The sequence below is a fragment of the Caretta caretta genome, chromosome 5, assembly GCF_965140235.1.
Source record: "Caretta caretta isolate rCarCar2 chromosome 5, rCarCar1.hap1, whole genome shotgun sequence".
NCBI lineage: Eukaryota > Metazoa > Chordata > Testudines > Cheloniidae > Caretta > Caretta caretta.
In genome coordinates, this window is record NC_134210.1 from 127,262,564 (window position 1) to 127,289,217 (window position 26,654).

Genomic DNA, 26,654 nt, shown 5'->3' on the forward strand with positions numbered 1-26,654 from the left:
ATAGTTTTTCCCTATTCCAGCCATCTCCACTCACACAAGGACGATAAACTCTGAAGGTCTTTCCTACAAGCAGTTGTGTTAAATCCATACAAATGACCTTTCACTCACATTCCCAGCAAACTACTACCACTTTTCCTCTTTAACAGCACACCTTTTGTGCCATGCGTCGATCCTCATTGATCCTACATGCCCAAGGGAGGAGCAGCTGGATCAGCCACGATATCAATGTCTATAGGGATAAATGAAGATGATGGTGCAGAAGGATTCTTTTCACGTTAGCCAGACTAAGGACAAAATCCCTGCACAGAGTAGACCTTTATCTCTAGTGAGTGGCCCTCTAATGAGACATGCTGAGTTCCTTCCATGCACAGAGCTTCCGCTGATAATAGCGAGAAGGCCGTGCATGTAGAGAAAGCAAAATATCTGCGAGCAAGCAGGTTGCGGCATGGGGCAGTCTAGCATCTACTAGCCAATGACAGCTCTCTCTTCTTGGATGCCATTGGTCACTCCTGGATTCTGTAAGAGGCGCCGGGATTGGTGGGCAGCCTGTAGAAGCCACCCATAAAAGTGATGGACCTCTGTAAGAGGGTGGTCTTCCCCTTTAAGGGTGAAGAGGGCTTAGGCCATTCAGTTCAGTTAGCCGTGCGCCACATAGCAGAGCAGAAGATGCTTCGATAGTGTTTAATTTTGTTTGTTGTTTGGAGCTCTCCTGAGGGGCCCCAGGGAGAAGCCCTGGGACCTGCTAGTCTGTGAAGGAAGAGAACTTGCCCAAATCCCACTTTCTGAGTTGGAAGGATTTTGCTGTTGGCCCAGGATTGCTGGGCAACGGGACTTTGTAGAGGCTAGCTGGTAGAAGCCATCTTGGGGCCTGACCAGTTACAGCAGGGCTTGAATATGCCAGAAGGGGTGGAACTCACTAACATGGGATGGCCAGAGGGCCAAGTTGCTTCTATACAAAGAATTGACTGAAGATCATAAAAAAGGGAAATTGAGGCAGAGTGCCACAGGGGACACTATGGGATGGGGTGTAGTGTGACTGCCTCTGTCAGTCTGAGCTTTTCTAGCTGAGCTCCTATATGCCACTGGAGTGGGTCTGTGCAGCTTTCCATAAATTATGTAACATCTTTTTGGTGGGTTTTTTCCAGACCCACCCACCCCTTGTGACACTGAAACAAACACACCCACCTGCCCCCAAGACAATACATAATTTCTGGACAGCCCTGGAGAGGCGATGGCAGCCTGCTTCGACACGAGCCCAGCACATGCAGAACTGTCCAGGCAGTAGGGCTCAGTGGCACTCGAAAGGTGTCGTATTGGTGAAGCAGTCAGCAAGTCTACTGCGCGGATTTCCCTGCCTCAGAGAGACCCTGCAGGTCCCTGATTTAGGAGTATGGGAAATGAGATCAGTGGCCTGGAGAGCCTCTTTTCGCTGACAGTGGCCAGGACCAGCTTCTTCAAGGAAGAACAATCTTATCCATTTCACGTTTCCCCCTGGCTCTTCACATTCCCTTACATGCATTTACACAGCAATGGGTGAGTGTAAGCAGGTCTAAGGGAGTGTAATGGGCCAGAGCATGGCCCCTTCCATGAGTTTTGTTCCTTTCCAGCAGCACAAAGCAGTCAGAAAACCAGCTAACCTTCTTGTGTGGTGATTCCCCAACTGGTGTAGAGCTGCCAGAGCTATGCCCCACAAGTCCCAAAACAGGGACATGTCGGGGATCTGGACAGGAAGGAGGTGTGGCTGGAATGTCGCTGCTTTCTGGCAATCTCTAGCTGCCAGAACAGCCCACTGGAATTGTTGGCAGCTGGGAACACACTAGAGCAGCCCTGAAGCTACTCTAAGTTGTGCCAGAGTCTAAACATCCACTTGGCTGGCCCCAAAAACAGATAAAAGTGGTGTAAAGCCACCTTTACCCTCCCTGTGGATCCTGCACCCTCCCCAAGGATTGGGCTCACTGAGTGTAATTTACATCACTTTACAGATGAACTCTGAATTTGGCCCACAGTCTGAAGTATGAGACTGAACAGGAAAAAAGAAACACCATGGTATGGAAAAGTCAGAGCTGGAAGGAGAGAAAATTAATGGGTTAAAGTGATGGAGGAAGATACAAACCATGAAAGATAACTTTTAGGTTACCAACTTTTATCTAATTTATGCTCCTGTATTTCAGAGCAGTTCCCTGGCACTCAGCCTATAGCTAACAGATGTCCTGTATCAGCCTATATCCCTGGCAGCCTGTATAAGTTTGGAGATGAGGGATGGGATGGTTATTTTGAGCATTTGTGTTAATATTGCTGACAGCCCTGGATTCTATAGTTAAATAACTGCCCTTATGGAAAAGAGGACTTCATAGGGATGGAATTGGTAGAATGCTTGTGAAATTTAACAGGGTTTCTATAGAAGTTGCTCTAAAAACCTCTACAATCTTAATACAAAATGGAAACATTTTTCCAGGTGTTTTGACTCATGCCATGGGATTCTAAAACAGGGATGTGATTTTTTTTTTTTAAATCTGTTTTCTATATGATAGTTCAAAAACCTTAAGCAAGGTAGCTTTTAATGATAGAAAGTCAGAAAAGTTCCAACTGGAAATAAGGCACAAATTTTTACCAGCAAGGGCTGTTACCCAGTGGAACGGATTGATGTGGCGGGGATCAACTGGAGTCTTTGTTTCCTTCCAGACTTCATTTACTCTAGTTCAACCGCAAGTTGTTGGGCTAGCTGGCGGAATTACTGGGTGAGCGTCTCCGGCCTGCGTTGCACAGGTCAGACAAGATCAGAGGTAGTCGATTATTTTTTGTCAAGGTCCAGATTTCTTGGTCAAGGTCCGGACTCCAGAGAAACATTTTTTGCATGACAAGTGCCACCTGGTCAATGAACACATACAATGGTTTGTAATATACCCAGAGCCTATTGCAGGGGTAGTCAATAAGTGGATTGTCAGCCAAATCCAGACTGCCAGAGGCTTTTGACCAGACCACGAAACTCTGGGGGTCCGTGGGCAATTAGTGTGGGTGGAGCTAGTGCGGGCAGAGGAATGACTGGCTGCGTGCTGGCGGGCTTGGGGGAGCTGGTGCCTGGGCTGAAAAGTAACTCTGAGGGGGAGAGAGGTACCTCCCGACCCTCCCGAAATGGAGCCCCAACCCTGTGGGGCTGACAGTAGGAGCCCCGGCAGATGCCCTGGCACGCCTCCCACGGGGCTGAAATCCCAAGTCCCGGCATGCTTCCCGTGGTCTGCTGAAAAGCCTCTCATGGTCCGGATTTGGACTGTGGGCCGCCTATTGACTACTCCTGGCTAAGATGGTCTTACTGGTCCATACTAGTCTTACAGTCTATGAATCTGTTACCATCAAGCTTTTCTATCAAGCTCTCTAAAACCTTTCCGTCAGGGTGGGAAATAAGACCAGCACATGCAGTCTTTGGGTGTCTCTAAAGCCCTGAGTTAGTTGGAAATTTCTCTGGCAAAAATACTCCATGGTTGGCAACTCTCCCCAAGCCCCCCAAACGGCTGGGCTGCACTTTCCCTGCAGCAGAGAAGCCTGCCCCAAATGAGTCAGTTGGGTTTTTAGAGAGGCCAGGGACAATCTGGCTAGCTTGCCACAAACCTGTGGGGCCAGCTCTGAGCAAAGGAGGGGCAGAGGTCACAGGAGAGTCAGGATATCTCTACACTATAGTCAATATGGTGCTGCTGCTATAGTACCGTAGTGTAGACCCTTCCTACGTTGCCGAAAGAGGTTTTTCTTTCAGTGTAGTCAATTCACCTCTCCGAGAGGCAATAGCTAGGTCTACAGAAGTACCCCCCCATCAGCTTAGCTGTGTGGGGGTTAGAGGTTGACCGAACTACATTTCTCAGAGCACAACATTCTTCCCAGCCGATGTAGCCAGGTCATTCTGATTCTTACACATAGACCAGGCCTCTGCAAGTGTGTGTGTGGGAGGGGGCAGGGGGAAGAGGGTAGCAGCCAGCAAGGGAAGGCACACAAACAAAGGCATGAAACTGCACGGCTGAGTCACTCCCCCGCTCCTGTGCAGGCTGCCGAGCCCCTGTTGAAAGCTGCTGCCTGTAGGGGCCGCTCTGCTCCCATGCTGAGTAGGCAGAAGGTCTCTGGCTGCCTTCAATACTGTCCTCCTGGTCCTTCAGTAAAAGGCATAAACCTGCAAACCCTGACTCCCACAAACAGTGTGACTTCAGTGGCAGTGAGGGCTGCCCACACCAGACGGAAGCTGATAATTCATCCTACAGCAGAAGCACCCTTGCTTAGACTATGCCTGTTTAGACCAGATCAGCCCCTATGGAAAAATCCTATGCTAATGAATAGGGAATGATAACTGCTCTGTAGAATTCTTAAAATATCCGATGGAAATTAATAGAGAATGCTATCTCTGCGATAAAATTCTAGTGGGTGGCTTAGCACCTCTTTTAAAAAGATAGCCATGGTCTGTCCAGTGGAACAGGTTTGTAAAGTAATTTCCAAAGAATCCTATGTAACTTCTATAGGCAATCGGGGTTTCAACCCTGCTGGATTTTACAGGATTTTTCCTTAAGGATTTTTTTTTTTTTTTGTAATGCACCTAAAAAAAAATCTCCTCCCCCTCTTTTTTAGAGAAACGTAAAACTTCTTGACATTTAATTATTCTGCAGTAAAATTATTGTGACGTGCCAAGAAATATGTGACATTAAAGCTGTCCCCAGCTTTGGCATCATTTTGTGGCATCATTTTAGGCTGAGCGTTATTGATAGAAAAGGTCACGCTTCCTTTGCTCATGTCTCCAGGCTCCAGTGTTTTGCTTTCGTTGCTGAAGCGATGTCAGATAAATAGGTATAACAGTTTGCCAATAGTAAGCCAACCTTTTGCAGTGACTCTTGGGTGCCCAGGAAAATGTTTTCTTCCTTTGACTCCTTGTAAATCTCCTTCCTCTGACTCACTGTAAATCAACAGATAGAGGAATGATGAATCCATCCTGGCTGGTTTAATGGTGCTTGAGAACTGGAAATACCTTGGCATCTTTATCAATAGTGATATCAGTAGCCAAAGGAATACAAGCCTTTCTGTGTGTTATTGACAGAGTTCTGAACTGCATTGGGAATGGTATCCCTAATACCACAGTCAGAGAACGTGGGTGTATTTCAATGCTACTTTGGTATCTGGACCTAGAGCTCTAAACTGTTTCCCAAGATGATGTGCCGCTGCTACAGGGCTCTTACACTTCTCCCTCTCCAAAAAAGTAGTCTGCAAAGGGTGGTGTTGTTCTCCAGATCCCTTCCTTCATTAATCCTCCTGGGGTGGGGGGAATACATATTTAATTACAGCTAGTCAAATGAGGGACAATTTATTAGGAAACTCTAGCCCTGTTTTTGGTTGCAATTCTGCAAATTGCCCAGGAGAGGAAAGACTTTTATCAAGTTGTTTGTTAATTGAAAGTGTTCAACAAATAGTTAATGAAAGTAAATGGTTGCTAATTGCCTGTACCAAATAGCCATTTGGTTAGTCAAAACTTGACATGTGCTGTTGGAGGTGAGTAATTGGCTACGTACGTCCAGTGGTATGATTTTCTCATCTCTAACCTTTCTAACCGGCTTCCACCCACAACGAGTTTGCATTCCATTTTACCACTTGATTGAACAAATCTTGGACAGGCCTAGAATCTGCTTTTGCCAGCATTGGTATAAAGGAAACTTTGCTCATGTGAATCTTCATGGAAAATGTAGGGTGTGCACATGGCAGAATCAAAACCTGACTCAGAATTGATACATATGTGGATGAATTTTCTCTTTGCAATATTCACAACTCTATAATCATATTACTTTATGTGAGAGGTGACCTATAGGTGTGACCATGGGGCGAGGCGCCCACAATTGCTGAGTTCTAATCCTGCCTCTACCTTCACTCGCTGTGTGGCATTCAGAAAGTCATATAAAACCTCAGTCTTCCCATCTGTAAACTGGGTGTGTCCCAGAGTGGACTGGGATCTTTAAGTGGGAACTAGGCCAACACATCTGTGCCTCATTAACAGCCCCTTCATGGGGCCTGTTGGAGGGGGGCCAGTCTCTATAAAGAGCCAGAGGGGAATGGGAAACAGACAGTGGAGGGTATGACACAGTGAAGGTGCACAGAGTTGGAAGTCTCCAGTAGAACTGGGGGAAAAGACTCTTGCAAGGCACGGCTGGGAGTGGCCTGCCAAAAGCCAGGGAGGACTGCAGGCAGGAAGGCTTGGGAGTGGTCCAGAAGAAAGGAGGTGTTGGAGCCTCTCCTGGAGGAAGAAGAGGAGTCCTGGGACTATGTGTTTTTTAATTACAAATAAATTGGATCCAGAAGGGGAATGGTGGAGTTTAAGGAGTCCTTAAGAGGGGAAACAGAGGCAGGGCTATTGCAGAGCGACCCAAGGCCATGGGGGAGGGGGGTGTCAGGAGGCAGTGTACTCGGATACGTGATGTAACAATACTTATTTACCTGATGCACAGGGAATGTTGTTAGTATTCAGAACTATGCCCTAGCTTTGTAATTCATAACTGATTGATTAAAGGATTAGAAATCATGCCTTACAGTGATAGACCCAAGGAGCCCAGTCTGTTTAGCTTAACAAAGAGAAGGTTAAGGGGTGACTTGATTATAGCATGGGAAACAAATACCTAATAACTGTTCTTCAATCTAGCAAAGAAAGCTATAATGTGATCCAATGGCTGAAAGTTGAAGATAGACCAAGTCAGACTGGAAATAAGGTGTACATTTTTAATCACTGGAACGATTTACCAAGGATCATGGTGGATTCTCCATCACTGACCATTTTAAAATCAAGATTGCCTGTTTTCCTACAAGGTCTGCTCTAGGAGTTATTTGGGAGTAGTTCTCTGGCCTGGGTTATACAGGATGTCAGACTAGATGATCACAATGGTCCCGTCTGGCTTTAGAATCTATGAATGATGGGTGCAGCCCCTTGAAAATGTAAATCACCTTGTAGGATCTAAGAACTCTAAAAGAAAACCACTGATGTCTCCACTGCTTAAAATCCTAGTGGAAAGGCTCAGGAACGGACTGCTGACGACAAATTCTGACTTCTGTATTAAATAAACCTACCCAGACAATGTCCTTCCTGTTGCTGTGTAATAGGCATCTCTTGGAGGAAGAACAGACCTTTCTGGGAGCCAGCACTAGACTGAAGGCCTGTACTAACTCCCCACAGAGTTCTTCTACACTTTCTACAGTCTGCATCCGATGAAGTGAACTGTAGCTCACGAAAGCTCATGCTCAAATAAATTGGTTAGTCTCTAAGGTGCCACAAGTCCTCCTTTTCTTTTTCCCCACAGAACAGGTGCCGCTGTGCATGCTTCCTCTCGGGGCCCTGCACACGTGTTTCACCCCTTGCCCAGAGGGAGCAGCACAGAGCAAGAGGATAATTCCTTCTTCACATGCATTAGGAGCCTGATTTCAAACCCTGAGGAGCTAGTGTCCCAGTTACAGGGCTTGCTTCACCTGTGTCCCCTGCCTCGTCTCTCTTTGTACACCCAACTTAGGTCTTGGGCCTCTTGCCCTTACCTGTCTCAGGGTAAGGGAATCGTGCAATTCGTCCACTCTTAGACTAGGATCTGGCTGCAATCCCCTGTGTCTGCCAGCTGCTTAGCTCCCTGCAAGTCCAGCTGGATACCTGTTTCTTCCCATTGGGAGCCCATGACCAGTGATATAGCAACCAAAAGGAGCAGTCTCAAATCAAGCATTGTGACTAGAGTACTGGACTGAACCCCAGGAGACTGGGTTTATGTTCCTGGCCAGTCACTTCCCCTCTCTGTGCCTCAGTTTCACCATCAGTAAAATGGCGATAACAGTAGTGACCTCCATTGAGGTGCTTGCAGATCTGGGGATGGAAAATGCTGTATTAGAGCTAGCTGGTATTATCTGCAGGTGGAACAAAGCATTCAAGAACAAATTACATTAAAACACCAAACCAGCTACACATGTGTCTTACCATCACACAGTAGCAACTTAGGCCTAGCTTCTCCAGACCTCTCCAGTGAGGCCCTGTAGCTGGTTCCATTCTGCCTGTTCCTGCCCTCCACAAAAGACTTTCCTTTTAAATCAGCAATCTTTGTTACTCAGCTGAGAGGTGACCATTTTGAGCCATCTCTTTCTCCCGGCCTGATCAACCCCTGGGGACAAATACTAAACAAAAATACGGAAAACTTCATCCCAATAACCAGGCCAACATACAGTAGTAACATATCCAATGAAGTGAGCTGTAGCTCACAAAAGCTTATGCTCAAATAAATTTGTTCGTCTCTAAGGTGCCACAAGTCCTCCTTTTCTTTTTGCGGATACAGACTAACACAGCTGCTACTCTGAACCCCATTTTATTACAGGACTCTCCATATGTCTCATAGATTGTCAATGTGGGTAGATCTCTCTGCGAAAATTCTCTGAAAAATTAGAGCCTCAGCTTAACCTCTGGTCTTGTGAAAACAAAAATTGTGACCCCAAATAATTGTACCTGCCAAGAATTGAGGGTAACTCACTGCCATCCACTTGTAATGGGTTATACCATTGCTGTCCCATGTGGCACAAGGCTGCCAACTACCTATACAATTTGTTGTGGGAAGCAATGTTTGTTGTAGGTTGTGATGTGGTGTAAATCTCACACTGGAATGGAAAGGGTTAAGAGGAGCTGGCAAGCTCAATTGGTGCACCCAGATGTACCTGGAAGATGGGCCGGGAACAATTTAGGATGAGACCCAGCTGGGGCGGAGCTGGGTGAGTGTTATAAAGGATAGGTGTGATGGGTGTACTAGGCTCACAGGCCCCTTGCTGGGGGCTTCAGAGTCCTACCACGTCTCACCCCAGCAAAGTGCACATGAGGTGAGTCCTCCAGGCTGCCTAGAGTGGCTGAAGAGCAGCAGCCAATCAGAGAGGCTGCAGGGAGCAGCCAATCAGGGTCCAGCAGGCTCCTGTAAAAGGAGCTGCAAAGGTTCAGTTGCTGGCTGGAGCTGGGGCAGGCCTGCAGGTGAGGTGGCTAAAGCCTTGAGAGAGGGAGTTTAAGAAGGCCCAGGGAAGGGGCCACGTTCATGGAACTTTGATACCCTGGAAGCAGAATGAACTGAGCTAAAGGACTGACTCAGCTGGAGCAGTTGGTGAAGGGTCTCTAGGGAGAAAGCTCCATTCCAGGGCATGGACAGTGGCAAAGCTAGCCCAGAAATGAGGGCTGAGAATTGAGCCCAGGGAGAGCTACAGAAGAGGATGCACTATAAGGTGGGTAGAAAGTTGGCTAGATTGTCGGGCTCAACGGGTAGTGATCAATGGCTCCATGTCTAGTTGGCAACCAGTGTCAAGTGGAGTGCCCCAGGGGTCGGTCCTGGGGCTGGTTTTGTTCAATATCTTCATAAATGATCTGGAGGATGGTGTGGATTGCACTCTCAGCAAATTTGCGGATGATACTAAACTGGGAGGAGTGGTAGAAATGCTGGAGGGCAGGGATAGGATACAGAGGGACCTAGACAAATTGGAGGATTGGGCCAAAAGAAATCTGATGAGGTTCAATAAGGATAAGTGCAGGGTCCTGCACTTAGGACGGAAGAACCCAATGCACAGCTACAGACTAGGGACCGAATGGCTAGGCAGCAGTTCTGCGGAAAAGGACCTAGGGGTGACAGTGGACAAGAAGCTGGATATGAGTCCGCAGTGTGCCCTTGTTGCCAAGAAGGCCAATGGCATTTTGGGATGTATAAGTAGGGGCATAGCGAGCAGATCGAGGGACGTGATCGTCCCCCTCTATTTGACATTGGTGAGGCCTCATCTGGAGTACTGTGTCCAGTTTTGGGTCCCACACTACAAGAAGGATGTGGATAAATTGGAGAGAGTCCAGCAAAGGGCAACAAAAATGATTAGGGGTCTGGAACACATGCCTTATGAGGAGAGGCTGAGGGAACTGGGATTGTTTAGTCTGCAGAAGAGAAGAATGAGGGGGGATTTGATAGCTGCTTTCAACTACCTGAGAGGTGGTTCCAGAGAGGATGGTTCTAGACTATTCTCAGTGGTAGAAGAGGACAGGACAAGGAGTAATGGTCTCAAGTTGCAGTGGGGGAGGTTTAGGTTGGATATTAGGAAAAACTTTTTCACTAGGAGGGTGGTGAAACACTGGAATGCGCTACCTAGGGAGGTGGTAGAATCTCCTTCCTTAGAAGTTTTTAAGGTCAGGCTTGACAAAGCCCTGGCTGGGATGGTTTAGTTGGGGATTGGTCCTGCTTTGAGCAGGGGGTTGGACTAGATGACCTCCTGAGGTCCCTTCCAACCCTGAGATTCTATGATTCTATACCAACAAGGGCAGCACTGGCATAGGCCCTGTTGGACTTGTACCCTGGAAGGGGTTTGTGGTGTTTCACATGCAGACTCTGTGTGACTTGGCCAGAGGGCTGAGTCACTGAAGACCTACTGCAAATTGAGAAGAATGCAACCCGTGCACACTCGACCACGGGTCACTCATGAGAGGTGAGTAGACCTCCTTACACAGGGCTTCTGAGCAGATTGAGGCCCTGAATCCTTTCCTCAGAAGTAGCTCTGGTGGAAGGTCAGGAGAGACAAACATGGAACAGTCACCAGGATGCAGCAAGCTCCAGTGTGGAGACCTGCCAAAAGGGCAGGGCTTGGATTTGTAAGGAGTGAGCCCTGGGAGGGTGCAACTGACGAATGGAGCAGGTGAAACTGAAGAGGGATGTAAGATCAAACCTGAGGAGAGCAGAAATTGATTTTTTTTCAGTAGATATTTATTGGGGACTTCTAGGAGAGAGCCCTGTGGACCCTAGCTCTGAAAGAAGGGTGAAGACAGAGGGGCCTGGGAAGATAGAGGGGTCCTGGAGCCTGAGAAGAATGCAGATACATAGTGGATCTAGGAAGGAGCTGTGGAAGAGATCTGCTGACAGGCTGAGGTAGGAAGAAGCCCAAGGAGATAGCAGGCTGTGCATCTGAATAAACAGAACTTGCCTCCTCATTGCCCAGTCCATGGGCTAGAACCCAGAGGAGAGGGAGGGCCTGGACACCCCTACTAGTCATGGGGGCAGGGACGTGACATGAAATCCCCTGGCATAAATGGATAAGGACTCTTGAAAGCCCTGGGATGAGAAGGTGCAAGGACCACAGTGCCCAGAGTTGGAGCTAAAAATGTGATGTAACAACATTGGACTTATGTGTGTTGGACTCTCTGCTGCCCCAAAAGGAGGCCCTATAAGTAGCCAGGCTGGAAGTTCAAGTCATGAGAAGAAGCAGGCTACTGCAGGGCTAGAGCAGCTGTGGGCACGGGGTGCCAGCAGAAGAGAGCCTACTATGCCGCAGCCAACCATGCACCAGCATTGAGTCTGCTCTCCTCCATGGGTATTTGCATGAGGTGTGAAACTGCCCACAAAGTGAGGAACCAGGTGTAGGCCTCTGTGAAAATCGTGCCTTTGGGATGTTGACGTGCCGCGAATTGCTCTTGCGATCACAGGGACAGGTAAATGTCGAGTTTTTAAGAGATGGTCTCTAATTCTGTAGACATTTCTCATCCTCAGGCTCTCAAGACCTTTTGATATATTTCCCTCAATTATATATACCTGGGTATTATAACTGTGGGGAGGGATAGCTCAGTGGTTTGAGCATTGGCCTGCTAAAGCCAGGGTTGTGAGTTCAATCCTTGAGGGGGCCATTTAGGGATCTGGGGCAAAAATTGGGGATTGGCCCAGCTTTGAGCAGTGGGGTTGGACTAGATGACTTCCTGAGATCCCTTCCAACCTTGATATTCTATGAACTGGAAAAAAAACCCAAAAGGTAAACATCAATAGATAGACAAGCTTTTGTCCTGTTGCATTTTACACAAATCATGTAATCAGAGATTCTATGTCTGAGACAAAACTGAGCTTAATGGAACGATGGGGCAGAGTTAAGGCTGCTTTGGTGCTAGGCGCTGTGAATTCCTCTCTTTACTGGTTGCTGACTGAGCTGGGGGTAAGTTTGGTGTCAGAACTGGCTCAGCTTGTGATTTCCATGTGGGTGCATTTACCCATTTGAATAATGGCACATCATCTCCTCTAGCACCCTGCCCTGTAATGAAAAAAGTGCAGGTCTCTGTCTTTCTCTCCGGTGGGTGGGTGACATAAGATGTTTGAGTCTGCTACTACTCCCAGCTTATGGGCTTTTTCTGTCAGCTCAGGTGACCGAGGTTCCTGCTTTAGCTTTGTAGGTCCAAGGTTCAACTTCCATAGGCAACCCACCAGAGTTTAGGTTTCCTCTTGGACCTATGTGGGAGTAGCAGAGAGGAGGCTAAAGCTATGCATATGCTGAATACCACAAGGGAGCAAGGAAGGAGAACACAGGAACTAGCAGCTCATAATCATGGGTGAAAACTCGATGACTACTCAAACCAGAGTCTCCCCTCAGTGGGGAGAGACTGTTGTCATCCACCACTGTTGGGGGGGATGGTGGTGAGAAAACATCTGTGCACCAATGCTTAGGGCACATCACAGTGTTAGTGTTGATTGTTGAATGTCTTACGTTCATAAATCCTCATGATTGCCAAAGAAGGGGCTCTAGGAACTCCCAGACATGGAGCTGCTCTCTGAGAGCTGGGGCCAGGATTTATTGAGCACAGCTGAGACTAGGGTTGCAGTGGTCCTATTTGCAGCTTCCTCTTCCTGGGGCTGATTCTGTGCTAGCCCTGGAGTACTTTGGAGCAGCCCTGGTGTAATGGCCTACAGGCCATTCCACCCTTTGGGGATTGCTAGAGTGCAGTAGTACTCCTGTCCCATCCCGCTCTAGCCTTCTGGTGACATGCTCTCTGTACTGGGAGCTGCAGGGGCAGATGGCGCAGAAGTTGGCTACTCTGTGCTTGGGACGACTCAGCTGGGGAGAGGCATCTGCTTTCTGGCAGTTTTGGTCTGTCTGGGTGGGGCAAAGGGGCTGGACTCGAGCAGGGGAGCTAGGCCCAAGCAGTTGGGCACTGGTACAGGGAACTTTGTAACATGCAGTGTTACGTTTCAACAACTGAGAAGGCTTTTAAAATATCACCATGTCCCAGAGACGCGTTCCCGGATGCCAGCAAGCCAGGCTGAGGGCGGTGCAGTCCCTCAGGCACTGCCATGCAGTTGCTCACCCTGGGAGCCTCACTTGTGGCTTAGCAACATCTCGCAAGCAGCAGCAGGTTGTGCACGTGACCTCACGTAGGGACTGCTTTGGCGCTCTTGCGAAGTACAGCTAGATGCTGTCTAAGAAATGAAACAAAAACTAATGATGGCGGGCACCTAACGTCTCAGGAGTTCCAGCAACATACTCCAAAAACCACACCACCCACGTGCTCTCAGGATGTGGCCGTTTCCTAAGGGCAGGGTTTGCAGAAGTACTCCAGACTGCCTGGCAATGCTCCCATTGAAATCAACAGCAAATTCCCATGGACTTCAATGGGAGCAGTTCGGGCAATGCTGAGAGATTCTAAAAAGCCCACCCTAAGTGTCCTCTGGTCTTGGGTGGAGGTTCAGCAGCTCATCAGGCTTGTCAGCAGAGACTAAAATTAGAATCTAACTCCACAGAACTATGTGATGGTGGAGACCTAGTGGACAGAGAACTAGACTGTGACTCAGACCAAGGTTCTAGGCCCAGCTCTGCTGCTTTGCCAGGTGACCTTGGGCAAGTACTTCTTTCTTTGTGCCTCATCTGTAAAATGGGCATAATGACGGCGATCTCCTTTGTGAAGCGTTTTGAAGTCTATGGAAGAAAAGTGCTATATAACAGCTAGGTGTTATCAGTACAGGATATGCTTCAACTGCTGGGAGTATTATGGAGCTGAGTATGTTGTTCTTCACTTCCTGTCCTAAACTATTAAGTGCTTGACTTTTCTTCCCTAATAACACTCATTTAATTGACCAGATTTTGAATGTAATATCACACTATATAACAAGCGAAAATATACTAGCTTATAAATATAACACATTAAGAGAATGTTAAGTTTGCATGTGCAATCTTAACTCTGCCCTCTAGTGAGTATATGGTACAATACAGGATTTAGTTACATGATCCTTGTTGTTTTTGTGGATACAGACTAACACGGCTACCCCCGATACTTAATAATTAAGGGCCCAGTCCTTCAAAGGGATACGCCGGGATAGACTCATACACTTGTATGGCTCCTTTGCAGGATCAGGAAGTGTGGCCCTGATCCTGTAGTTGGCTCCATAGATCTGTCTTCACTTAGTTAACCCAGACTTTTATGCCAGTGTTGCCCCAACCTCACTTCTGTCCACACGCACAACCTTCTCACCCATGTGTGGTCGTGTTTTACACCCAGGCTAGCTGGACTGTCTGGGACTGTAGGGTAAAGCAGAGTGAGGCTGTCATGTGGCGGGTAACTCGCTCACTTTGTTGTGAGGATGCAGGCGAAATCACTTCAGTGCTGCTAGTCTTCCAATGCCTTCCCACAATTCCCCTCCCCCCCCCCATTTGCCCAGAAAGACCGACAATTCACTGGGGCAGAATCCTAGAGTAGCACAAAGAACTATGGGATATGCCCCAGAAATCCTATTGACACACACAGGCAGTGAGGCCATGTTAACTGAGATAGAGCTTTCCAGTGTGGCTGCTCACACTCAAGCTAGGCTAAGGCCTGGGTTAATCAGTCACACCAGTTTACTCTGCAGTGAAGACATACCCCATGTGGCCAAATCCTTGCTCCTGTGGGTATCTCCACTGAGGTCAAGGGGTTTCCACACAGTCAGGGATCTCCCTGGCATTGCAGGATTGGGGCCTTAGTTAGCAGCCATGTACTGTGTAATTTAAGTGCAGTTAAGGGGATGGGTAGTTAACTAAGCTTCCTTAGGTGCCATTCAGAGGCTGACTTGTTAACTACAAACTGTCCTAGATGCACACTCAGGTGGTATACATGCCAGCAAATTTCCATTATCACTCTGTTTCTTTACTTAATCTGTAGCATGTTGTGCAAGAACTGTTTAATTCGCGTTTAAAATGTCATTAAGCGTATTGTCTGGCATTCACATACACACTTCTGCAAGACATATCTGTGTATAGAGACACAATCCGATTCTACTATCTGAAAAATAGTTTGTGATCATGAAATTACAGATCCTTTTGTAATACGTATGCACAAGAGGGCTCAGCTAAAGGGTGAATCCACCTTTCCAGAAAAATTCAACCTAAGGCATAAATTGACAATGGCAAATTTCAGCCTGACAATGTTATAAGGATTATAATGGAAAGTGTTAGGCAACCTCAATACTAGGCATTACTATGCACTTGGGATGGGATTTCAAAAGCGCACAAGAGCATCAGGCACCCAGTTCCCAATGAAAGTTTGGGTGGCTAACTCCCCTAGGCAATTTAAAAATCCCACCTTCTACCCATAATAGGGATTTTCGTGGCTGTCTTTAGAAACACCTTTCCTTTTAGTTATGTCCCACAGCTCTGAATGATGCCTGAACTACCAATTTACTGATACTTCCCAGCAGGAGGCCCAGTGATGCAGATGGAGATGCAGGGAAAGCAGCTCCTATTCTGGAATGCTAAACCATCTTGTACAGTTCCACCACTGCATGTAAAATACCTTCTTTATGCTGCCCTTAGCATATCTGCGAGATCTTATAGTGAACGCATCTAGTGTGTATCTTGCTCAGAGGGAAGGTCTGTAGCTAGTCCATCTCTGGTACAGGAGCATGGTATGGTGTCGGAAGTAAAGTAGTGCCGGAGGAAAACAAACAGAAGGAACAAAGCAACAAAGGTTGCAGGATCTCATCAACACGCCACCCTTCAATGCCTCAGAAAACTTTGCACTGACAAACCTTCACAGTGAACAGACTGGAAGCAATATTTTCCAAGATTTCACTTGGCAAACAAGCTCCACAAGGAAACTGGAGATATACAGGTGTCCTCTTTAATTTATGCTATGGGGAAGCAGGCAGAGCATATCTTTAAAACGTTTGACTTGACTGAAGACTGGCACAAAGATGACTAGGAAAGGGTTCTGGCTATGTTGGATGCATACTTTAAACCGCATTTCTCTGATATATGAAAGAGCACGTTTTCACCAGAGAATTTAAGAACCAATGGGGAAGAGTTGAATGTTTTATAAGAGCTCTTTATACATTGGCTGAAAACTGTTTATTTTTGGGGGGAGGGGAGTAATGCAGAACATGAAAACATCAGAGACAGGCTGGTTACTGGGTTAACAGGCAGCTACAACTAAATACAGACTTAAGCCTAGCCGCAGCTATATAGCAATGCAGTCTGAACTCGTCAAACAGCAGAACAAAAAACAGGAGCAACTTGAAAAACCTGAAATTAGCTTAAAAGCTATAAACAGACACTTCGGTGTTAAAGGTCATTATCATAAAACCTCTGAAGCAAGGAGAGAGAACTTCCAGCCTGTATACAGAAGGTGTGGAAAAAGTCTCATCCCAAGAGACGATGCATGTCTAGCCAGAGGTGCAAGGTGTAAAAATGCACAAAACACAATCATTTTGTAGCTGTTTGCTACACCAAAGCAGTCAGGGAGTTGATTCATATTACAGACAATCAAGAGTCATTGTTTCTGGGATCTGTCACTTGTGATGAAACAGAACCTGCGTGGAGAGTGAAGTTGAATATTTATGGCAAGACTACTGACTTTAAAATTGACTCAGGAGCAGACATTGCAGTCATTTCAGAAGGAACTTACAATCCCCTTCAAACCCTCCAAGAGCTGAAGTCCCGTGACACAGTTCTGTCTAGCCCTGGAGGTATTCTGAACTGCATGGGCCAGTTCACTACAGAAACAGCGTACACTCTGAAACATAGCTTTTGTCTTTCTATGTAATCAAAGGACCACAGACCAATAGCCTTCTCAGCTGCAGCATAGCAGCCATCATGAGCCTAATGAGAGAGGTGGAAGAACTCAATGGAATATTTGGTGGTAGTGGACTTTTGAAAGGAGATCCAGTACAAATAACCTTGAGAGAATGCTGAGCCAGACAGTGTACATACACCTTGCAAAATTCCTATTGCATTACTCCATAAAGTGAAAACTGAGTTAAAGGGAATGGAATAGATTGGCATGGAATCTCTGCGACAACAGCATCGTGTGCCCCAGGGGTACCAGGTATAAAGAAAAATGGAAAAGCATGAATCTCTGTGGATCTTAAGACTTCATGAAGCAGTTGAGAGGAAAATCTATCCTCCCAATGCTGGATGACTTCTATCCCAAAGTGGAAAGAGCCATGAACAGGCCACCCAGATCTTGCTGCTGTCTGGCCACCACCCTGACATAAAGAATAAAGTATCTGCATGTGAACAGTGCAGAACTAATAGACCAACACAAAGAACCTTTATCACCTCTACCAGACAGACCTTGGAAGAGACTAGCTGCAGATTTATGTAAATTCAGAGGGTGTCATTACCTGGTCATAGTGGACTATTTTTCCAGGTTTATAGAAATAATGTACTTGAAAGACACAACATAGTATTGTGACATCAAGAAACTGAAGTGCACGTTTGCTGATTTTGGAATTCTGGAAGAACTAGTGACAGACAATGGACCACAATTCACTGCTGCAGAATTTGTCATTCTGAAGGAAATATGATTTTGATCATATTACTAGCAGCTGACATTACCCACAAACAAAGGGAGAGGCTGAGAGCTGTACAGACAGCCAAGAAAATCCTACAGCAGAAAGCTCTTCTGAGCTACAGATCAACATCAATAGCAGCTTCTGGATATTGTCTAGTACAACTCCAAGTGGGAAGACAACTCAGATTCTTTTCCAAATTTGGAATAGTAGTTCCATCTCTAAAGTAGCCAGACATGAAGAGTTGTCAAGTCTGATTAAAAGGCAAAAGGAGCTTATGAACACCCTTTTTTTTAAATAGCTGACACTCCAAGAACTGCTAAGTCTAGAACCAGGTGACTGTCTGTGTCAAATTGGATGGAGAAGGGTGGATCAGATCATATGTGATTGAGACCAATAGTAGAGAGGTCAACAGATGATTGACCTCTACAATTTGTTCCTCAGACAGGGAAAAATCAACAGAACAAGCTCTCCAGATGGCAGATTCAGAACAAGAAGAAGAAGAAAACTTAAGGATTCCAGACCGACCACAGCAAGTCATTGGAACTAATTGACAGCCAGATGATCAAGTTGTTATGCATTCGGGACATGTGATTAGAAAACCCGTATGATTCAGATGCACTCAACAAACTGAGTGTAAATTTTGTAAATTGTAAGAATGTAGAAACTAAAGGGGAGATGTAATTGAATGTTAAACTGTACTATGCTGTTCCGCCACTATGTGGTGCTGTGTATAAAATACCTTATTTAATCTTAGCCATACCTGGGAGAGCATTAAAGGATCTTATCGTGAACACGTCCAGCGTGTATCTCACTTAAAAAGAAGCTCTGTAGCCAGTCCATATCTGGTACAGGAGCATGACAGCTCCCTTGAATTCATGATAAAGCATAAGACATTCAAAGCAGCTGTAAGGCCAGTTATTCTAGTAAGTACTCTTCACGTAGGTTAACTTAACCATGAGCCATACTCAGGACCAACAGGCTGTGGAGATGGCAGCTTCCAGGTCAATCTGGTCCCTTTTTTTTTTTTTTTTTAAATATTATGTTTGAGTCCTTTTAACCAAAATCCCAAAGATGAATGACTCTTCCAGCTATTTAGATGTTGTGTTTAGAATTCTGGTCGCCCAGCACTGCACTGTGCCCTCATGGCTGCATTATGCCCAGAGCCACAGTGCTGAGCAAGGGGCAGTGCCAACTGCCCCCCCCCCGCCCCAGGAGTAGCCCAAAGAAGCCGTGTGACTGACATCCCCTGCTTCCTGCAGTGATTTACTGCTCTACCACGGCAATAGATGACTACACTCTCCCCTAGTTGAGGTGGAGCCAAGGCACAGTCACTTGTCCACTCCCCTCTTTCAGGGAGGTTATGGGGCTGCAAGGAGGTTTTAGACTCACTCTCACCCCCTGCCTTGCAAGGGGGACATAGACCAAGTCACAGTCTAGCCCCTAATGTTTTCAGAATTGTTTGATTCTTCTTGTATCCACTGTGATTCCTTCCAAAGGGAGAAAAAAGTTTGGGAATGTATATTTTGGGCTAGCTACTGAATAAAATACTTTTTTTTCTCCCTTTCAGCGTCATGATTCCTAATGTAAGCCTCCTACCTTCTAAAGCAAGGTCAATCATTTCTTTTAAGATGCTGAGATCCATGACTTAGTGAAAAAAATTTCTGCCTAAAGGGCTGGAAAGATGACAGACACCCAGATGTTGGCCTGTGGGCTTTTCAAATGCAAATTCACTATGTGCTAAGAGAATAACTTCAAACAAAAGTGAGGTACAAGTCAGGGTTGTCTACTGAGAATACATATGTTTCTTGCGAAAGAGCTGAGAAAGCAACATTAGCTAGAACTGATTGTGTCTTGACTGGTTAATTGAAGTTCAAGTTGAACATAATAGATCCCAGAAGCATCTGTTCTGGGGGCAAGACACACACGTACTCTCGGTATTGGCCTAAAATTACAAATCTCCTGCAGGCCATTTCCAAGGTTCGTTGTAGGCCTGAAAAGAATCAGGATTGTTTTTGTTTTTTTTCCCCCCATTTGGAGAGGGATTCCCTAAACGAGCCAGGTTTCTAACTCTGTCAGAAATTTGGGACTGCAGAGCAGTGCTCTGACCATGAACATAAATAGAGGGTTTTTTGTTTTTTGTTTTTTTATGGCTCCTTGGGATTGGAATTTCTGTAGTACTGCACTTTCAACTAACAGCTGTAACATTAGTATTTTTAAAAAGACCGGACATTGCTAAAGCTCTTTGTTTAAACAAACTGCATGGGTGGGTAAACTGCAGGCTTCAGTGCACCACAGAACCTCAGCCCTGACCGGGGCAGACGATACTCTCTGGGGAAAACAAAGTAATAAAGACTTGGTGCTCATTCAGGACTCTGGAGTTCAAATCAGAAATATATATTGTGACAGAGTTGGGCCAGATGGCTACAGGAGAGTGATAGAAGGCAAATATATTAGCCCCAGGTTAAGTAGGTCCCTTTTCCCTGGGTAAGGTGACAGGGAAGGTTCCAGAACAATCAGGAACTTTCTGGAAATAATTAAGGCAGACAGGCTGATTAGAACACCTGCAGCCAATCAAGAAGCTGCTAGAATCAATTAGGACAGGCTAATCAGGGCACCTGGGTTTAAAAACGAGCTCGCTTCAGTTTGTGATGCACGTTCAAGGAGCTGGGAGCAAGAGGGGCAAGAAACTGAGAGGGAGAAGGCGTACTACTGGAAGACTGAGAAGTACAAGCATTATCAGACATCAGGAGGAAGGTCCTGTGGTGAGAATAAAGGTGTTGGGAGGAGGCCATGGGGAAGTAGCCTAGGGAATTGTAGCTGTCACACAGCTGTTATGGAGCCACTGTAGACAGCTGCAATCCACAGGGCCCCGGGCTGGAACCCGGAGTAGAGGGTGGGCCTGGGTTCCCCCACATCCAGGGACCAAAGCCCTGAGGTAAGTGGGAAAGTGGGATACCGGGAGGAAGCACAGGCAGGAGTGTCTGTGAGGGGAGGGCTCCTGCCTCATACTGAGAATGAGGGGCGATCAGCAGGTTATCTCAAGTGCTTATATACGAAGGCACAAAGCCTTGGAAACAAGCAGGGAGAACTGGAGGTCCTGGTGATGTCAAGGAATTATGACGTGATTGGAATAACAGAGACTTGGTGGGATAACTCACATGACTGGAGTACTGTCATGGATGGTTATAAACTGTTCAGGAAGGACAGGCAGGGCAGAAAAGGTGGGGGAGTAGCACTGTATGTAAGGGAGCAGTATGATTGCTCAGAGCTCCGGTACGAAACTGCAGAAAAACCTGAGTGTCTCTGGATTAAGTTTAGAAGTGTGAGCAACAAGAGTGATGTAGTGGTGAGAGTCTGCTATAGACCACCGGACCAGGGCTATGAGGTGGATGAGGCTTTCTTCTGGCAGCTCGCAGAAGCTACTAGATCGCATGCCCTGGTTCTCATGGGTGACTTTAATTTTCCTGATATCTGCTGGGAGAGCAGTACAGCGGTGCATAGACAATCCAGGAAGTTTTTGGAAAGCGTAGGGGACAATTTCCTGGTGCAAGTGCTAGAGGAGCCAACTAGGGGGAGAGCTTTTCTTGACCTGCTGCTCACAAACCGGGAAGAATTAGTAGGGGAAGCAAAAGTGGATGGGAATCTGGGAGGCAGTGACCATGAGTTGGTTGAGTTCAGGATCCTGACACAGGGAAGAAAGGTAAGCAGCAGGATACGGAGCCTGGACTTCAGGAAAGCAGACTTTGACTCCCTCAGGGAATGGATGGGTAGGATCCCCTGGGGGACTAACATGAAGGGGAAAGGAGTCCAGGAGAGCTGGCTGTATTTCAAGGAATCCCTGTTGAGGTTACAGGGACAAACCATCCCGATGTGTCGAAAGAATAGTAAATATGGCAGGCGACCAGCTTGGCTTAACGGTGAAATCCTAGCGGATCTTAAACATAAAAAAGAAGCTTACAAGAAGTGAAAGGTTGGACATATGACCAGGGAAGAGTATAAAAATATTGCTTGGGCATGTAGGAATGAAATCAGGAGGGCCAAATCACACCTGGAGCTGCAGCTAGCAAGAGATGTCAAGAGTAACAAGAAGGGTTTCTTCAGGTATGTTGGCAACAAGAAGAAAGCCAAGGAAAGTGTGGGCCCCTTACTGAATGAGGGAGGCAACCTAGTGACAGAGGATGTGGAAAAAGCTAATGTACTCAATACTTTTTTTGCCTCTGTCTTCACGAACAAGGTCAGCTCCCAGACTGCTGCGCTGGGCATCACAACATGGGGAATAGATGGCCAGCCCTCTATGGAGAAAGAGGTGGTTAGGGACTATTTAGAAAAGCTGGACGTGCACAAGTCCATGGGGCCGGACGAGTTGCATCTGAGAGTGCTAAAGGAATTGGCGGCTGTGATTGCAGAGCCATTGGCCATTATCTTTGAAAACTCGTGGCGAACGGGGGAAGTCCCGGATGACTGGAAAAAGGCTAATGTAGTGCCAATCTTTAACAAAGGGAAGAAGGAGGATCCTGGGAACTATAGGCCAGTCAGCCTCATCTCAGTCCCCAGAAAAATCATGGAGCAGGTCCTCAAAGAATCAGTCCTGAAGCACTTAGAGGAGAGGAAAGTGATCAGGAACAGTCAGCATGGATTCACTAAGGGAAGGTCATGCCTGACTAATCTAATTGCCTTCTATGATGAGATTACTGGTTCTGTGGATGAAGGGAAAGCAGTGGATGTATTGTTTCTTGACTTTAGGAAAGCTTTTGACACGGTCTCCCACAGTATTCTTGTCAGCAAGTTAAAGAAGTATGGGCTGGATGAATGCACTATAAGGTGGGTAGAAAGTTGGCTAGATTGTCGGGCTCAACGGGTAGTGATCAATGGCTCCATATCTAGTTGGCAGCCGGTGTCAAGTGGAGTGCCCCAGGGGTCGGTCCTGGGGCCGGTTTTGTTCAATATCTTCATAAATGATCTGGAGGATGGTGTGGATTGCACCCTCAGCAAATTTTCGGATGATACTAAACTGGGAGGAGTGGTAGATACGCTGGAAGGCAGGGGTAGGATACAGAGGGACCTAGACAAATTGGAGGATTGGGCCAAAAGCAATCTGATGAGGTTCAATAAGGATAAGTGCAGGGTCCTGCACTTAGGACAGAAGAACCCAATGCACAGCTACAGACTAGGGACCGAATGGCTAGGCAGCAGTTCTGCGGAAAAGGACCTAGGGGTGACAGTGGACGAGAAGCTGGATATGAGTCAGCAGTGTGCCCTTGTTGCCAAGAAGGCCAATGGCATTTTGGGATGTATAAGTAGGGGCATAGCGAGCAGATCGAGGGACGTGATCGTCCCCCTCTATTCGACATTGGTGAGGCCTCATCTGGAGTACTGTGTCCAGTTTTGGGCCCCACACTACAAGAAGGATGTGGATAAATTGGAGAGAGTCCAGCGAAGGGCAACAAAAATGATTAGGGGTCTGGAACACATGACTTATGAGGAGAGGCTGAGGGACCTGGGATTGTTTAGTCTGCAGAAGAGAAGAATGAGGGGGGATTTGATAGCTGCTTTCAACTACCTGAGAGGTGGTTCCAGAGAGGATGGTTCTAGACTATTCTCAGTGGTAGAAGAGGACAGGACAAGGAGTAATGGTCTCAAGTTGCAGTGGGGGAGGTTTAGGTTGGATATTAGGAAAAACTTTTTCACTAGGAAGGTGGTGAAACACTGGAATGCGTTACCTAGGGAGGTGGTAGAATCTCCTTCCTTAGAAGTTTTTAAGGTCAGGCTTGACAAAGCCCTGGCTGGGATGATTTAATTGGGGATTGGTCCTGCTTTGAGCAGGGGGTTGGACTAGATGACCTCCTGAGGTCCCTTCCAACCCTGATATTCTATGATTCTATGATCCCTCCAACTCCCTACTTGATACTGGAGGGGTTGACCCGGACTGTGGGTTCCACCAGAGGGGAAGGTCTCTGGCCTGTTCCCCGATCCACTAGGTGGATCAGCAGAGACTGCGGGGATTGTTCTTCTTCCTTTTCCTCATGCTGGCCAGTGATGAGGCTAATTGAGTGAACGACAGATTTGAGCCACGAAAGTGGCCAAACTGAGGGCTGCCAGGAACCTCTGAAGCGAGCAAATCCGCCAATAAGCGCAGGACCCACCAAGGCAGAGGAGGAACTTTGTCACAATATGTAGTGGCTTCTGTAACACCAAGAGAAAAAGCTACGCCAAGATCAATCGGGCTGCGTGTGACCTTAAGAAAGATCTCATTTTTCAGGGCTGACAAAGCAAGGCTGAAATCTACTTTACAGCCCATGGTGATGCTATTACATGTGCGTGCTTATGTCTCTGCCAAATGCAAGGCAATATACCACTGTATTTTGTATAGCATCTTTCAGACCCACTGCATCCTGAAATGCTATACAGATTTGAATAGTGTAATTGCAAATAATATTTAGAGGCATGAATAAGGGAGAAAAAATGTTTACAGATGACACTTCAAGGTGTGTGTGTGTGAGGGGGCTGCTAAGATGCAAATGGAGGAAGGCTGTTCTAGAGGGCAGGAGTTTTAGGGAGGGCTCTTACACTACCATTGCAAGATTGTGCAAAGAGGCAGAGACGAAGTTGTTGCTGGAATGGCTAAGGGAAGGAGAGCAGAGTGACAGAACCGAGGAGGTAGGCTGGAGAAAGTCTGTCAAAAGTTAGAGGGTGATTTGGAGCAGAAACCAGAAATCAGTGGGGTAGCCCCAGCTGGGGCTACTGAGGCTGAATGGATTAGGTTCATCTCACATTTTCAATCAGAAAAATGTGAATAATTGGGGCTCATTTAAGAACAACTTACTTAAATGCCCCCAAAGCCACAATCCTACAATTTGAGCAAGAAGGCAGCTGTAAAATATTTATATATAACAAATGGAAGAAAGGAGCAGTTGATAGTAACAAATATAAATCAGAAGGTAGGAAAATTGATAAGAGAAGCCAAAGGCCACAAGGAGAACTCTATGGCCATCAAAGTGAATGACAATATAAAGGAGGTTAATAAAAATATATTAGGAACAAAAAGAAGACTGACAATGGTATTGGGTCACTACAAGATGGAAATGGTAGAATTCTCAATGTAGAAAAGGCAGAAGTGTTCAATAAATATTTCTGTTCTGTATTCGGGGGGAAAAACAGATGATATAGTCTCATCATATGGTAATAACTCTTTCTATTTGTTAGTCTCTAAGGTGCCACAAGTACTCCTTTTCTTCTATTCCACTGGTATCTCTGGAGGAGGTTAAACAGAAGCTACTAAAGTAAGACACTTTTAAATCCGGGATAGATAACTTGCATCTAAGAGATGTAAAAGATCTGTGCGATGGGGCACCTGCCACACAGCTCTAAGGCAGTGCTGGACAACCTGCAGGCCACATGCGGCCCATCAGGGTAATCCACTGACGGGCCGTGAGACAGCTTGTTTACGTTGACTGTCAGCAGGCATGGCCGCCCACAGCTCCCAGTGGCCACGGTTCACCGTTCCTGGCCAATGGAAGCTGCGGGAAGCAGTGGCCAGTACGACCCTGCAACCCACACCACTTCCCGCAGCTTCCATTGGCTGGGAACGGCGAACCATGGCCCCTGGGAGCTGTGGGCGGCCATGCCTGCGCCACTTCCCGCAGCTCCCATTGGCTGGGAACGACTAACTGCAGCCACTGGGAGCTGCAAGCGGCCATGCCTACAGATGATCAGTGTAAACAAGCTGTCTTGCAGCCCACCAGCGGATTACCCCGACGGGCCACAGGTTGCCCACCACTGCTTTAAGGAGTTAATAGAGCCGTAGGGAGGCTGTGGAGGAGGCAGCCAATCAGGGCTAGGCAGACCCATATAAGAAGGGCTGCAGGGCAGAGCAGGTTGAGTTGCTCCCTGGAGCTCGAGGAGGGAGGATTGGCTGCCTTGCAGGAGGAAGAACACGAGCACCTTGGGCAGAAGTAGGGGAGTGAGAGCAAGCTCCTGGCTGAATAAGATGGGCAGGCTGAAGCCCTGAGATAAGGGCAGAGAAGGTTCTAGGGCCGCGGAAAAGCGGCCCAGGGAAGTAGACTAAGGAATCGGAGGGGATGCAGCAAATGTCGCAGGGGACAGAGCAACTTCCCTTTCCGTGCCTCAGTTTCCTTATCTCTGAAACAGGGATAATGATACTGACCTCCTCTGCAACCTGCTTTGAGATCTCTGAATAAAATATCTCATGGAGAGATGGTGGTTGGCATGGCCATGTATGTATTTTCATGTCCATTTTGTGTGTGTGAGAGAGAGAGAGTCATTTTAAAGTACCACCTTTAGGGGTGTAGGAAAACAGGGAAGTCGTGAGTCACCCTAATGAAGGACACACAAATTCATACATCTCTCAAAGGATGGTGATTTCTATTTAGTAAAACCGAACAATTATTTTTAGTATTAGTGGCATGGAAACATTTCCTAATACTATTCGTTTGCACGGATGCTCTGTATATGGCTTTTTATGTGGAATGCTATGCAGTGGCATATGCTAACGTGTGACAAAGCAAGCATATGTCCAATATAAATTATACATGGCATCCTGAGAACAGGTATGGCTTGCTGTGAAGGCCGACCCTTTGGGTGTCATCCCTCTGCTCATAAATCTGCGGGGAAATAATAAGCATAGAATGTCTTTGTGCTGTGTGTGTGCTTAATGTAAAGATACTTTAACGCGGTTTGCATCGCAAGGCTGCAAAAGGCAGGTTGTGTATAATAATGAAGGCACCTACAAGGGGAATATGAATGCAAATAGGAATGACCTTTCACTTCAAAGGGATTTGCTCTTGACACACTTAGTCACTAGTGATTCTTAATGCACACTGAAGGGCATTCTGTGGCCCCAATCCTGCAGTAAACTCGGTGCACTTGGACCCCTGCCCCCAGGTGGAGCATATTTCGGGATCAGACCCTTTAGGGTGTGCAGAGTTAACTTGCTGATTGGCACCCACATCTGAGAACCTGGGATGGCCAAGCCCTGGTGTGAGTAGTCCTACTGCAAAGTCCTACTGGAGTTATTGTGTCTTCACTGGTGCTGCCCTCCCCCAGGTCTGTCACTGGGGTTCTCAGGGGCATACC